Here is a 13,909-nt window from a genome sequence, read left to right as displayed (position 1 = left end):
ACCCTATAGGTAGAACAACAATATGAACTAACCAGTACATATGCAGTCTCTAGCTGCATATGTAGCAGAAGATGACCTAGTAGGCCATCATTGGGAAGAGAGACCCCTTTGTCTTACAAAATTTATATGCCTCAGTATGGGGGAACTCCAGGGTCAACAAGTAGGAGTGGGTGGGTAGGGGAGTGGGGGGGAGGGTCTAGGGACTTTTGGGACAGCATTTGAAATGTAAATGAAGAAAATACCTAATTAAAAAAAAGAAGAAGTGACCAGCATCACTGAGGTAAAATCTTTTGGGAAATGTTTGCTAAAAGCTCAAAGAAGCTGTGTTCCAGAGATAGCCAAGTTTTACCTCATGCAGTAGCTGTACTTGGTCATGTGTAAGAGCCACCCAGGTGATACTGATTTTGAAGGCATGAAAGGTTCATGAAGAACAGTTAAGGCTTGGTACTGTGAGAGGCCATGGAAGGCCATTAGTAAAGATGCATCCTCAGTTACAGTTGATAGCCCAGGACTGAAGAGGTCATAGAAAGTATTTGAGGCTTGGAACTATGAAGAAATCTTATATGAGCCTATTAGTGAAGCCTAGTTGCAGCAGAACATCCCAATGTATTGGAGATGTAATGTACCATGCATGATCACCAAGAACAACAGCAGCAGTAGATCTGATCATTTTGAGCTTAGAGTGCTACAGAGGGCAGAGCTGGAAAAGTGATGCTATCCCTTTGAAGGAGCCCAGAAAATCATGTGTGGATCCCAGATATTGAAACAAGAATCTGTAACATATAAGTTGCCTTGGATACCCCAAGATGTTTGAGATGACAGAGCTGTGGGCTATCTGCTGTGGAAAGCTGCTAACAGGGAGTGGAACCAACCCAGGAGAAAGAAGTTTGTAGTCAACAAAAATGAAAAAGGAGTTGAAGATCTGAAGGCTGCTTTGACATCAGATATGGAGATGAAGATTTTGGAGTTCGCTCAGATGGTTTCCTGTCTTGCTTTGTGGATTACAGTTAAGTGACTGAATGAATCTCAGAAGAAACCTTGAACTTGCCTGTTGTTCAGACTGGCGTGGATTGTACCTGAGACAGAGATCATAGTTACTTTTTCAGGCGATTTTGAAAGATTTTTTTAAAGCCTGACTTCTTTTTCAGTAATATATGTATATATATATATGTAGATATATATGTAGATATATAATTTTATATCCTACTACATTGCAGAAAGTGTTTATTACCTGTAGAATTTTCCTATTTGCATGGATTAAACATTTTAATAATTAACTCCTGGTTACCAATAATGGATCAGTGCCACACTAATGAAAAATTAAAAACAATTCCCATTAGAGTCATTTAATCAAGAGCAAGTTCAAATTGAATACCGTACTTCATGTTTTCTGTGTCTTTCTTTTTTATGAGTCCTAATCTGTTTCTGTATAGTCTGTTTTTTTAAATCTATCTGTTCCTGTTTCTGCCTATGTATGTGACTGTGTCTTCTGTGTGCCTGTCTCAGTTTGTCTTAGTATTCCTTTGCATGTGCATCTGTATCTTTCAATTTGTATGACTGTATGTGTCTGTACCTCACAAAAAACTTCATCTGTCTTTATTAAATAGCAAGAAAGCATCACAAGAAAGAAGGAATAAGATGCTTTTCAGAATCTTAAACAAAATTATATAAGAGATTAAGTCAGAGGGTCTGCTGACACTCGCCAGCTACCCACAACACCTGCCACAGGATCTTAAGACTTCTGGTGAGTGGAGCACAGCTTCTGCTCCAATCCAATTGCGCGGGACCTGAGACTGCATTAGTTAGGGAAGCAGAAACCGGCCTGAGTAGGACCACAGGCCTCATCTGGCTGGATCAGCGCCGGGGTAGCGGGAGCGCAGGGTTGCCTGACACCCGCCAGCTACCCACGACCCCGCCGCAGGATTTTGGGACTGCTGGTGAGTGGAACACAGCTTCTGCTCCAATCCAATTGCGCGGGACCTGAGACTGCATTAGTTAGGGAAGCAGAAACCGGCCTGAGTAGGGCCACAGGCCTCATCCAGCCGGATCAGCGCCGGGGTAGCAGGAGCGCAGGGTTGCCTGACACCGGCCAGCTACCCACGACCCCCGCCTCAGGATTTTGGGACTGCTGGTGAGTGGAACACAGCTTCTGCTCCAGTCCAATCACGCGGGACCTGAGACTGCTCTGGTTGGGGAGAGAGAAATCCGGCCTACATAGGGCCACAACCCTCTTCCGGTCAGAAAAGCACCGGGGCAGCTGGGGCGCAGGGTCTGCTGACACTCGCCAGCTACCCACAACACCCGCCACAGGATCTTAAGACTTCTGGTGAGTGGAGCACAGCTTCTGCTCCAATCCAATTGCACGGGACCAGAGACTGCATTAGTTAGGGAAGCAGAAACCGGCCTGAGTAGGACCACAGGTCTCATCCGGCTGGATCAGCGCTGGGGTAGCGGGAGCGCAGGGTTGCCTGACACCCGCCAGCTACCCACGACCCCCGCCGCAGGATTTTGGGACTGCTGGTGAGTGGAACACAGCTTCTGCTCCAATCCAATTGCACGCGGGACCAGAGACTGCATTAGTTAGGGAAGCAGAAAAACGGCCTGAGTAGGACCACAGGCCTCTTCCGGCTGGACCAGCACCGGGGTACCGTCAGCTACCCACGACCCCCACCTCAGGATTTAGAGACTGCTGGTGAGTGGAACACAGCTTCTGCTCCAATCTTTAAACAGTGACAATGATAACAACTAACCCCAGAGATTACCAGATGGCAAAAGGTAAAGGTAATAATCTTACTAACAGAAACCAAGACCACTCACCATCATCAGAACCCAGCACCCCCACTTCGCCCAGTCCAGGGCACCCCAACACACCGGAAAAGCTAGACACGGATTTAAAAGCATATCTCCTGATGATGATAGAGGACTTCAAGAAGGACTTTAATAACACACTTAAAGAAATGCAGGAGAACACTGCTAAACAGGCAGAAGACAATAAAGAGGAAGCACAAAAATCCCTTAAAGAATTGCAGGAGAACACTGCTAAAGAGTTACAAATCCTTAAAGAAAAACACGATAACACAATCAAACAGGTAGAAGTCCTTACAGAAAAACAGGAAAACACATCAAAACAGATGATGGAAATGAACATAACCATACTAGACCTAAAAAGGGAAGTAGACAAAATAAAGAAAACCCAAAATGAGGCAACACTGGAGATAGAAACCCTAGGAAAGAAATCTGGAACCATAGATACGAGCATCAGCAACAGAATACAAGAGATGGAAGAGAGAATCTCAGGTGCAGAAGATTCCATAGAGAACATCGGCACAACAATCAAGGAAAATGTAAAATGCAAAAAGATCCTAACTCAAAACATCCAAGAAATACAGGACACAATGAGAAGACCAAACCTACGGATAATAGGAGTGGATGAGAATGAAGATTTTCAACTCAAAGGACCAGCAAACATCTTCAACAAAATTATAGAAGAAAACTTCCCAAATCTAAAGAAAGAGATGCCCATGAACATACAAGAAGCCTACAGAACTCCAAATAGACTGGACCAGAAAAGAAATACCTCCCGACACATAATAATCAGAGCAACAAATGCTCTAAATAAAGATAGAATACTAAAAGCAGTAAGAGAAAAAGGCCAAGTAACATATAAAGGCAAGCCTATCAGAATTACACCAGATTTTTCACCAGAGACTATGAAAGCCAGAAGATCCTGGACGGATGTTATACAGACACTAAAAGAACACAAATTCCAGCCCAGGCTACTATACCCAGCCAAACTCTCAATTAACATAGATGGAGAAACCAAAGTATTCCACGACAAAACCAAATTCACACATTATCTCTCCACGAATCCAGCCCTTCAAAGGATAATAACAGAAAAAAACCAATACAAGGACAGGAACCACGCCCTAGAAACAACAAGAAGGTAATCCCTCAACAAACCTAAAAGAAGACAGCCACAAGAACAAAATGCCAACTTTAACAACAAAAATAACAGGAAACAACAAGTACTTTTCCTTAATATCTCTTAATATCAATGGACTCAACTCCCCGATAAAAAGACATAGACTAACAAACTGGCTACACAAACAAGACCCAACATTTTGCTGCTTACAGGAAACTCATCTCAGAGAAAAGGATAGACACTACCTCAGAATGAAAGGCTGGAAAACAATTTTCCAAGCAAATGGCATGAAGAAACAAGCTGGAGTAGCCATTCTAATATCTGATAAGATTGACTTCCAACCCAAAGTCATTAAAAAAGACAGGGAGGGACACTTCATACTCATCAAAGGTAAAATCCTCCAAGAGGAATTATCAATCCTGAATATCTATGCTCCAAATACAAAGGCAGCCACATTCATTAAAGAAACTTTAGTAAAGCTCAAAGCACACATTGCACCTCATACAATAATAGTGGGAGACTTCAACACAACACTTTCACCAATGGACAGATCATGGAAACAGAAACTAAACAGGGACACAGTGAAACTAAGAGAAATTATGAATCAAATGGATCTGGCAGATATCTACAGAACATTCTATCCTAAAACAAAAGGATATACCTTCTTCTCAGCACCTCATGGTACCTTCTCCAAAATTGACCACATAATTGGTCACAAAGCAGGCCTCAACAGATATAAAAATATTGAAATTGTCCCATGCATCCTATAAGATCACCATGGACTAAGGCTGATCTTCAATAACAAAATAAATAATAGAAAGCCAACCTTCACGTGGAAACTGAACAACACTCTTCTCAATGATACCTTGGTCAAGGAAGGAATAAAGAAAGAAATTAAGGACTTTTTAGAGTTCAATGAAAATGAAGCCACAACATACCCAAACTTATGGGACGCAATGAAAGCATTTCTAAGAGGAAAACTCATAGCTCTGAGTGCCTCCAAAAGGAAACTAGAGAGAGCACACATTAGTAGCTTGACAACACACCTAAAAGCACTAGAACAAAAGGAAGCAAATTCACCCAAGAGGAGTAGACGGCAGGAAATAATCAAACTCAGGGGTGAAATCAACCAAGTGGAAACAAGAAAAACTATTCAAAGAATCAACCAATCAAGGAGCTGGTTCTTTGAGAAAATCAACAAGATAGATAAACCCTTAGCCAGACTCACTAGAGGGCACAGGGAAAGCATCCTAATTAACAAAATCAGAAATGAAAAAGGAGACATAACAACAGATCCTGAAGACATCCAAAACACCATCAGATCCTTCTACCAAAGGCTATACTCAACAAAACTGGAGAACCTGGATTGAATGGAGAAGTTCCTAGACAGATACCAGGTACCAAAGTTGAATCAAGATCAGGTTAATGATCTAAACAGCCCTATATCCCCCAAAGAAATAGAAGCAGTCATTAATAGTCTCCCAACTAAAAAAAGCCCAGGACCAGATGGGTTTAGTGCAGAGTGCTATCAGACCTTCAAAGAAGATCTAATCCCAGTTCTTCACAAACTATTCCACAAAATAGAAACAGAAGGTACTCTACCCAACTCATTCTATGAAGCCACAATTACTCTGATACCTAAACCACAAAAAGACCCAACAAAGATAGAAAACTTCAGACCAACATCCCTTATGAATATTGATGCAAAAATCCTCAATAAAGGTCTTGCTAACCGAATCCAAGAACACATCAAAACAATCATCCATCCTGACCAAGTAGGTTTCATCCCAGGGATGCAGGGATAGTTCAATATACGGAAATCCATCAACATAATCCAGTATATAAACAAACTCAAAGACAAAAACCACATGGTCATCTCCTTAGATGCGGAAAAAGCATTTGACAAGATCCAACACCCATTCATGATAAAAGTCTGGAAAGATCAGGAATTCAAGGCCCATACCTAAACATGATAAAAGCAATCTACAGCAAACCAGTAGCCAACATCAAAGTAAATGGTGAGAAGCTTGAAGCAATCCCTCTAAAATCAGGGACTAGACAAGGCTGTCCACTTTCTCCATACCTATTCAACATTGTACTTGAAGTCCTAGCCAGAGCAATTCGACAACAAAAGGAGATCAAAGGGATACAAATTGGAAAAGATGAAGTCAAAATATCACTTTTTGTAGATGATATGATAGTATATATAAGTGACCCTAAAAATTCCACCAGAGAACTCCTAAGCCTGATAAACAGCTTCGGTGAAGTAGCTGGATATAAAATTAACTCAAACAAATCAATGGCCTTTCTCTACACAAAGAATAAACAGGCTGAGAAAGAAATTAGGGAAACAACACCCTTCTCAATAGTCACAAATAATATAAAATATCTTGGCGTGACTCTAACTAAGGAAGTGAAAGATCTGTATAATAAAAACTTCAAGTCTCTGAAGAAAGAAATTATAGAAGATCTCAGAAGATGGAAAGATCTCCCATGCTCATGGATTGGCAGGATCAACATTGTAAAAATGGCTATCTTGCCAAAAGCAATCTACAGATTCAATGCAATCCCCATCAAAATTCCAAATAAATTCTTCAATGAATTAGAAAGTGCAATCTGCAAATTCATCTGGAATAACAAAAAACCTAGGATAGCAAAAACTCTTCTCAAGGATAAAAGAACCTCTGGTGGAATCACCATGCCGGACCTAAAGCTCTACTACAGAGCAATTGTGATAAAAACTGCATGGTACTGGTATAGTGACAGACAAATAGACCAATGGAATAGAATTGAAGACCCAGAAATGAACCCACACACCTATGGTCACTTGATCTTCGACAAGGGAGCTAAAAACATCCAGTGGAAGAAAGACAGCATTTTCAACAAATGGTGCTGGCACAACTGGTTGTTAACATGTAGAAGAATGCGAATCAATCCATTCCTATCTCCTTGTACTAAGGTCAAGTCTAAGTGGATCAAGGAACTTCACATAAAACCAGAGACACTGAAACTTATAGAGGAGAAAGTGGGGAAAAGCCTTGAAGATATGGGCACAGGGGAAAAATTCCTGAATAGAACAGTAATGGCTTGTGCTGTAAGATCGAGAATTGACAAGTGGGACCTCATGAAACTACAAAGCTTCTGCAAGGCTAAAGACACCATCAATAAGACAAAAAAACCACCAACAGATTGGGAAAGGATCTTCACCTATCCTAAATCAGATAAGGGACTAATATCCAATATATATAAAGAACTCAAGAAGGTGGACTCCAGAAAGTCAAATAACCCCATTAAAAAATGGGGCTCAGAACTGAACAAAGAATTCTCACCTGAGGAATACCGAATGGCAGAGAAGCACCTCAAAAAATGTTCAACATCCTTAATCATCAGGGAAATGCAAATCAAAACAACCCTGAGATTCCACCTCACACCAGTCAGAATGGCTAAGATCAAAAATTCAGGTGACAGCAGATGCTGGCGAGGATGTGGAGAAAGAGGAACACTCCTCCATTGTTGGTGGGATTGCAAGCTTGTACAACCACTCTGGAAATCAGTCTGGCGGTTCCTCAGAAAATTGGACATAGTACTACCGGAGGATCCAGCAATACCTCTCCTGGGCATATATCCAGAAGATGTCCCAACCGGTAAAAAGGACACATGCTCCACTATGTTCATAGCAGCCCTATTTATAATAGCCAGAAGCTGGAAAGAACCCAGATGTCCCTCAACAGAGGAATGGATACAGAAATTATGGTACATTTACACAATGGAGTACTACTCAGCTATTAAAAAGAATGAATTTATGAAATTCCTAGCCAAATGGATGGACCTGGAGGGCATCATCTTGAGTGAAGTAACACAATCACAAAAGAACTCACACAATATGTATTCATTGATATGTGGATATTAGCCCAAAACTTAGGATACCCAAGATATAAGATACAATTTGATAAACGCATGAAACTCAAGAAGAATGAAGACCAAAGTGTGGACACTGTGCACCTTCTTAGAATTGGGAACAAAACACCCAGGGAAGGAGTTACAGAGACAAAGTTCGTAGCTGTGATGAAAGGATGGACCATTTAGAGACTGCTGTATCCAGGGATCCGTCCCATAATCAGCTTCTAAACGCTGACACCATTGCATACACTAGCAAGATTTTGCTGAAAGGACCCAAAGATAGCTGTCTCTTTTGAGACGATGCTGGGGCCTAGCAAACACAGGAGTGGATGTTCACAGTCAGCTATTGGATGTATCACAGGGCTCCCAATGGAGAAGCTAGAGAAAGTACCCAAGGAGCTAAAGGGATCTGCAACCCTATTGTTGGAACAACATGATGTACTAACCAGAACCCTGGAGCTCTTGTCTCTAGCTGCATATGTATCGAAAGATGGCCTAGTCGGCCATCAATGGAAAGAGAGGCCCATTGGACTTGCAAACTTTATATGCCCCAATATAGGGGAATGCCAGGGCCAAAAGAATGGGAATGGGTGGGTAGGGAAGTGGGGGGCGCTATGGGGGACTTTTGGGATAGTATTGGAAATGTAATTGAGGAAAATATGTAATAAAAATATTAAAAAAAAAAGAGAGATTAAGTCAGTGGCTCAAATTAATCCCAACTGATGCAGATAACAACCATCACTTTTTAATCAAGAAATATTCATAAATGTTGCATTCACCTTTTATGATAGACTTTAGAAAGTTGCTTTCAGCTTCTGTATTTGCTGGTTTTATTAAATGATGTACATATCATTCTGGGTCAAGGACATGAAATAATATATGAATTAAGATAATGGCTATGCATTAACTTTTATTGTAAAAGTTGATTGTATGAAAAATCCAAGACAAGTAGGTTAATTATTGCATTTTTTCCAAAAAAGCTGGTTAAACAGAGTGATAATAGAGTAGGATGTCAGTTTTAAATTTTAAGTGATTGTAAAGCATATTTTCTTCTCCAACTTTGAGTTCCAGAAAATCTTAGTCTTTTAAAAGATAAGAAATATTTTTATTGTGTTGCATCATCGTATATTGCAGAGTTTTGAAAAGTCTCTCTCTCTCTCTCCCTCTCCCTCTCCCCGTCTGTCTCTCTCTTTCTTTCTCTCTCTCTCTCTCTCTCTCTCTCTCTCTCTCTCTCTCTCCTGTGTGTGTGTGTGTGTGTGTGTGTGTGTGTGTGTGTGTGTGTGTGAGAGAGAGAGAGAGAGAGAGAGAGAGAGCAAAATCTTACTGTATGCAAATAATGTAATTTGATTACTTTCTGCTTGTAATCCATTACTCTCCTTCAATGGTCATATTTCTCTAAGATTGCAGGTATTATGTTAAGTAGTTATAGAAAAGTGAACATCTTTGTCTTGTTCCTGAATTTAGTGGAAATACTTAGAGTTTCTTTCTGTTTATATTGAGGTGGTCTGTGTGCTTGTTCTAAATCATCTGTATTATGTTGAGGTAAAACTCTTTTATCCTTAGTCTATCTAGAACATGTATCATGAAGTTACATTGGATTTTGTCGAAGGCCTTTTCTCCATCTAATGAGATGATCACATGCTTTTTTCTTTCAGTTTGCCTACATGGAGGATTATGTTATATATACACAAATATACATACACACACACACACACATATATATATATATATATATATATATAAAACTATTCTTGCATCTCTAGGATGATAATGATTTGATCTTGTAAAATGATCATTTTGATGTGTTTTGGAATTTGGTTTGAGTTAAATATTTTATTGATTTACATGTGAAATAATGCCCCACCCAAGGTACTCTCCTGGAGTCCTTCATTCCATCCCTTCATTGCCTCTGTGAAGGTGAGCCCCCTTCCTGGCATATGCCTTCTCTGTGGCATTAAATCTTTATTGAGAATTTTGGCATCAATATTTAATTAGTTGTATTGACTTACAATTTTCTTTCTTTTTCTTTCCTTTTTGATGCTTGCGTTTGTGAGTTATTTTTAGGATAATAATGGCATTATAAAAACAAATCAACTTCCTGAACACAGATGTTTGGTTTTTGGTGTATGTTGACAGATTTTGTTTTTATTGCTACCTCTATTTTACTAGATATTATGAGTTTAATTTAATTAAAATGCTTATGTCATCTTGCGTCAACTTTGGTAGTTCCTATACCGAGAAATTTATCTGTTTTTTTCTTTTTTCCTATGTTGTCAAATTTGTATGATATTGATTTTAAAACTATTAATTTATAGGGCTGGAGAGATGGGTAATTGGTTAAGAGTACTGGTTGTTTTTTCAGAGGACTTGTATTCTGAGCACCCACATAGTAGCTCACTACTTTTTGTAATTCAAGTTCAAAGGAATCCCATACTCTCACAAAGATATACATACAGAGAAAACAATAATGTATATAAAGTAAAATCAAACTATTCAAAATAGGAGTTCTTTTTTTGTCTTTTTTGTTGGATATTTTCTTCATTTACATGTCAAATGCTATCCCAAAAGTCCCCTATACCCTCCCCACCCCGCCCTGCTCCCCTACCCATTCACTTCCACTTCTTGGCCTTGGCTTTCCCCTGTACTAGGGCTTATAAAGTTTGCTAGACCAAGGGTCTTCTCTTCCCAATGATGGCCAAATAGGCCATCTTCTCCTACATATTTAGCTAGAGACACGACTTCTGGATGTATTGATTAGTCCATATTGTTGTTCCTCCTATAGGGTTGCAGACCCCTTCAGCTCTTGAGTATTTTCTCTAGCTCCTACATTGGGGACCCTGTGTTCCATCTTATAGAGGACTGTGAGAATACACATCTGTATTTGCCAGGCACTGGCAAAGCCTCACAGGAGACAGCTATATCAGGGTCCTTTCAGCAAAATCTTGATGGTGGATGCAATAGTGTCTGCCTTTGGTGGCTGATTATGGGATGGACCCATGGGTGGGGCAGTCAAGCTAAGACAAAATAATAGCTCTTAAAAAACTATGCCTTTATGATTCTCTGAATTTCCTCTGTGTTCATTATGATGTTCTCATTTTCATCTGTAACTCCTTTAATTTGAATAATATCTTCTTTGATTAAATTGAGGAAGGGTTTGTCAAATGGAATTACTTTTTATTTTCTATTTTTTAATCTTTTTTTATAGTCCATTCTTTATTTCCCTCCAGGTCCTCTCAATCACCATCCCTCTTCCCCTACCTCCTCCTTTCTCTTCTTCAAGAGGATGTCACCACCCCACCCCCACTCCCACTCCACTAAACCTCCCCAATCCCTGGGGGGCTTCAAGTCTCTCCATGCTTAGGTCCCTCTTCTCTCACTGAAGCCAAAACAGGCATCTGCTGCTGTATATGTGTTGGAGCCCTCATATCAGCTGATGTATGCTGCATGGTTTAGAAAATTTCTCGCCATGCCAATGAGTTTGAGGCTCTTTCCTACTTTCTCTTTTTTTAGGCTCAGTGTATATAGGTTCATGTTGAGGTCCTTGATCCCCTTAGACTTGAGCTTCGTGCTCAAGTCCAACTGGATCAAACATTCATCTATGACAAAAATTCATCTATTTTCATTTTTCTACATATAAAAATATAGAACACTTCATGAATATCTGTTTTATTCTTGAGCAGTAGCCATGCTTATCTTCTCATTAATGTTCCAATTTTAGTATATGTGCTGCTGAAGCAAGCACTGGAATTACTTCATAATGCATGCATATGCATAATCAAGGAAACAATAAATAATATGAGCAGGTAGCTAATATAATGACAATAACTATGAGTAAAGTATAGGTGATAAGTTTTTGGGAACAAACTTACATAACGAGCTCATACAAGCCAATTTCAGTAGATATCTGAGTATATGAAAGGGACAAAAATATCCTGCATTATTTTCAAAGAACATATTAAGTCTTTCTGACACCCAAATATTGCTGAATATCACCACCCTTTAGCCAAATGTAACTCAAACCATAATTAGATATCAAATCACATTTTTAAGGCATTTGACAGGGTATAACATGTTAGTTGGAGTGCATAATATGGAATTATCCATACTGCTTGTAAAGATTAAATAAATAAATAATATGGAAAAAGTATAAAGGTTTATCAAGAGACAAACCATACAATCCAGCACTCCTACTGCTTCTTGCCATATTCCCAAAGGACTGTGCAACCTACTCCCCAGATACTTTGCTACTATATTCACATTAGCAAGGAATGGGAACAATTTAAATGTTCCTTAGTTGATGAATGGATAATAAAATCATGGGAGACATACACTGTGGACTACTATTCAGAGACGAGGAAAAAATAAAGTTACAAAATGTGCAGGTAAAATGATGGAATTATTAAATATTAAATAGAGACAGCTATATCAGGCTCCTGTGAAGAAACATAGAGTCTGGCTTTGGTATCTGCAGATGAGATGGATAGTGGGGTAGTCTCTGAATGGCCTTTCCTTCTGCCTTTGTTCCACTCTTTTTCCCTGTATTTCCTTTAGACAGGAGAAATTCTGGGTTAAACATTTTGTGATGTGTGGGTGGCTCCATCTTTCAACTGAGGGCCCTGCTTAACCTCTGGATACAGTCTCAAAAGCTTCTATCTCTCCTTTGTTGGGTATTTTAGCTAATGGCATCCCTGTTGGGTTCTGGAAGCCTCTTGATTTCCTGCCATCTAGAATTTTCTGGTTGCTACTCCCCATTCCCCATCCCCCTTTGCTACACACCTCTGTTCAATTTCCTGACCCTTTATACATCTCCCTGTCTCCTCCCACACCTGATCCGCCTCCCTATTCCATCCTTCCTCTACTCTCTTCATCCAAAGTCCATCCTTCCCTCTACATCCTTTGATTATTTTGTTCCCCCCTCTAAGTAGAACTTAAACATCTACACTTTGATCTTCCTTCAGGTTGAGCTTCATATAGTCTGTGAGTTGTATCATGGGTATTCCAAGCTTTATCCCTAATATCCACTTATCAGTGAGTACATACCATGTGTGTTCTTTTGTGACTGTATTACCTCACTCAGGATGATATTTTCTAGTTGCATCAACTTGCCTGCGAATTTCATGAAGTCATTTTTTTTAATAGCTAAGTAGTACTCCATTGTGCAAATGTGTCCTGAGATGCTCTGCCAGAACCTGACAAATACAGATGCAAATGCTTGCAGTCAATCATCAACCATCAGGCTGAGTACTGGAACCCCAATGGAAGAGTTAGAGGAAGGAATGCAGGACTTGAAGGAGTTTGCAACTCCATAGGAAGAACAACAATATCAACTAAGCAGACACCCAGTACTCCCAGGGACTAAACCACCAACAAAAGAGTACACATGGAGGGAATCATGGCTCCCTCTACATATGTAGTGGAGGATGCATTATCTAGCATCAGTGGGAAGGTAGACCCTTAGTCCTGTGAAAGCTTGGTGCCCCAGTATAGGGGAATGCTACAGAAGTGAGTCAGGAGGGGTTGTGTGGGTAGAGGAACACCCTTATAGAAACAGGAGGGAAAGGGATGGAATAGGGATTTTGTGGAGGGGAAACTGGGAAAGAAAATAATTTTGAAATGTAAATAAATAAAATAATCAATAAAAATAAAAAACAATAAAATATTAACTGGAATTAGTTAAGCCATGCTTAGGAATACAGATTTCACATGATCATTTTTATCTGTGGTTTCTAACTCTGAATCTTCATATGTATGTATCCAACCTGAAGTAATCACAGGAATTATAACATAAAAAGGGATTGTGGGATATCACTAGAGAGAGAAAGAGTAGAATATAGGTCTTACAAAGGGAGAAATGAGCCAGGCGTGGTGGGGCACACCTTTAATCCCAGCACTTGTGAGGCAGAGACAGGAGGATTTCTGAGTTTGAGGCCAGCCTAGTCTACAAAGTGAGTTCCAGGACAGCCAGGGCTATACAGAGAAACTCTTCTCAAAAATCAAAACAAAACAACAACAAACTCAACAACAACAAAGGGAGAAATGGGCGAAATTTGTCTCAATTAGATAAGGTTATGAGCTCAATACAGAAGA

The 13,909-nt window shown here is 39.8% G+C and overlaps 1 non-coding gene across 1 annotated transcript; it reads right to left on the bottom strand.

Moving 5' to 3' along the window:
* Positions 1-11,457: 11,457 nt before the first annotated feature.
* LOC115030123 (U6 spliceosomal RNA) lies at positions 11,458-11,564 on the bottom strand. The gene has a single exon (XR_003835751.1). It is a non-coding gene; the product is annotated as a U6 spliceosomal RNA (small nuclear RNA).
* Positions 11,565-13,909: the final 2,345 nt, after the last annotated feature.

The sequence above is a fragment of the Mus caroli genome, unplaced genomic scaffold (genome assembly GCF_978045245.1).
Source record: "Mus caroli unplaced genomic scaffold, Mus_caroli_1 scaffold_5, whole genome shotgun sequence".
Taxonomy (NCBI): domain Eukaryota; kingdom Metazoa; phylum Chordata; class Mammalia; order Rodentia; family Muridae; genus Mus; species Mus caroli.
The sequence above is the reverse complement of the archived record's forward strand: the minus strand, read 5'-3'. Positions and strand labels throughout refer to the sequence as shown.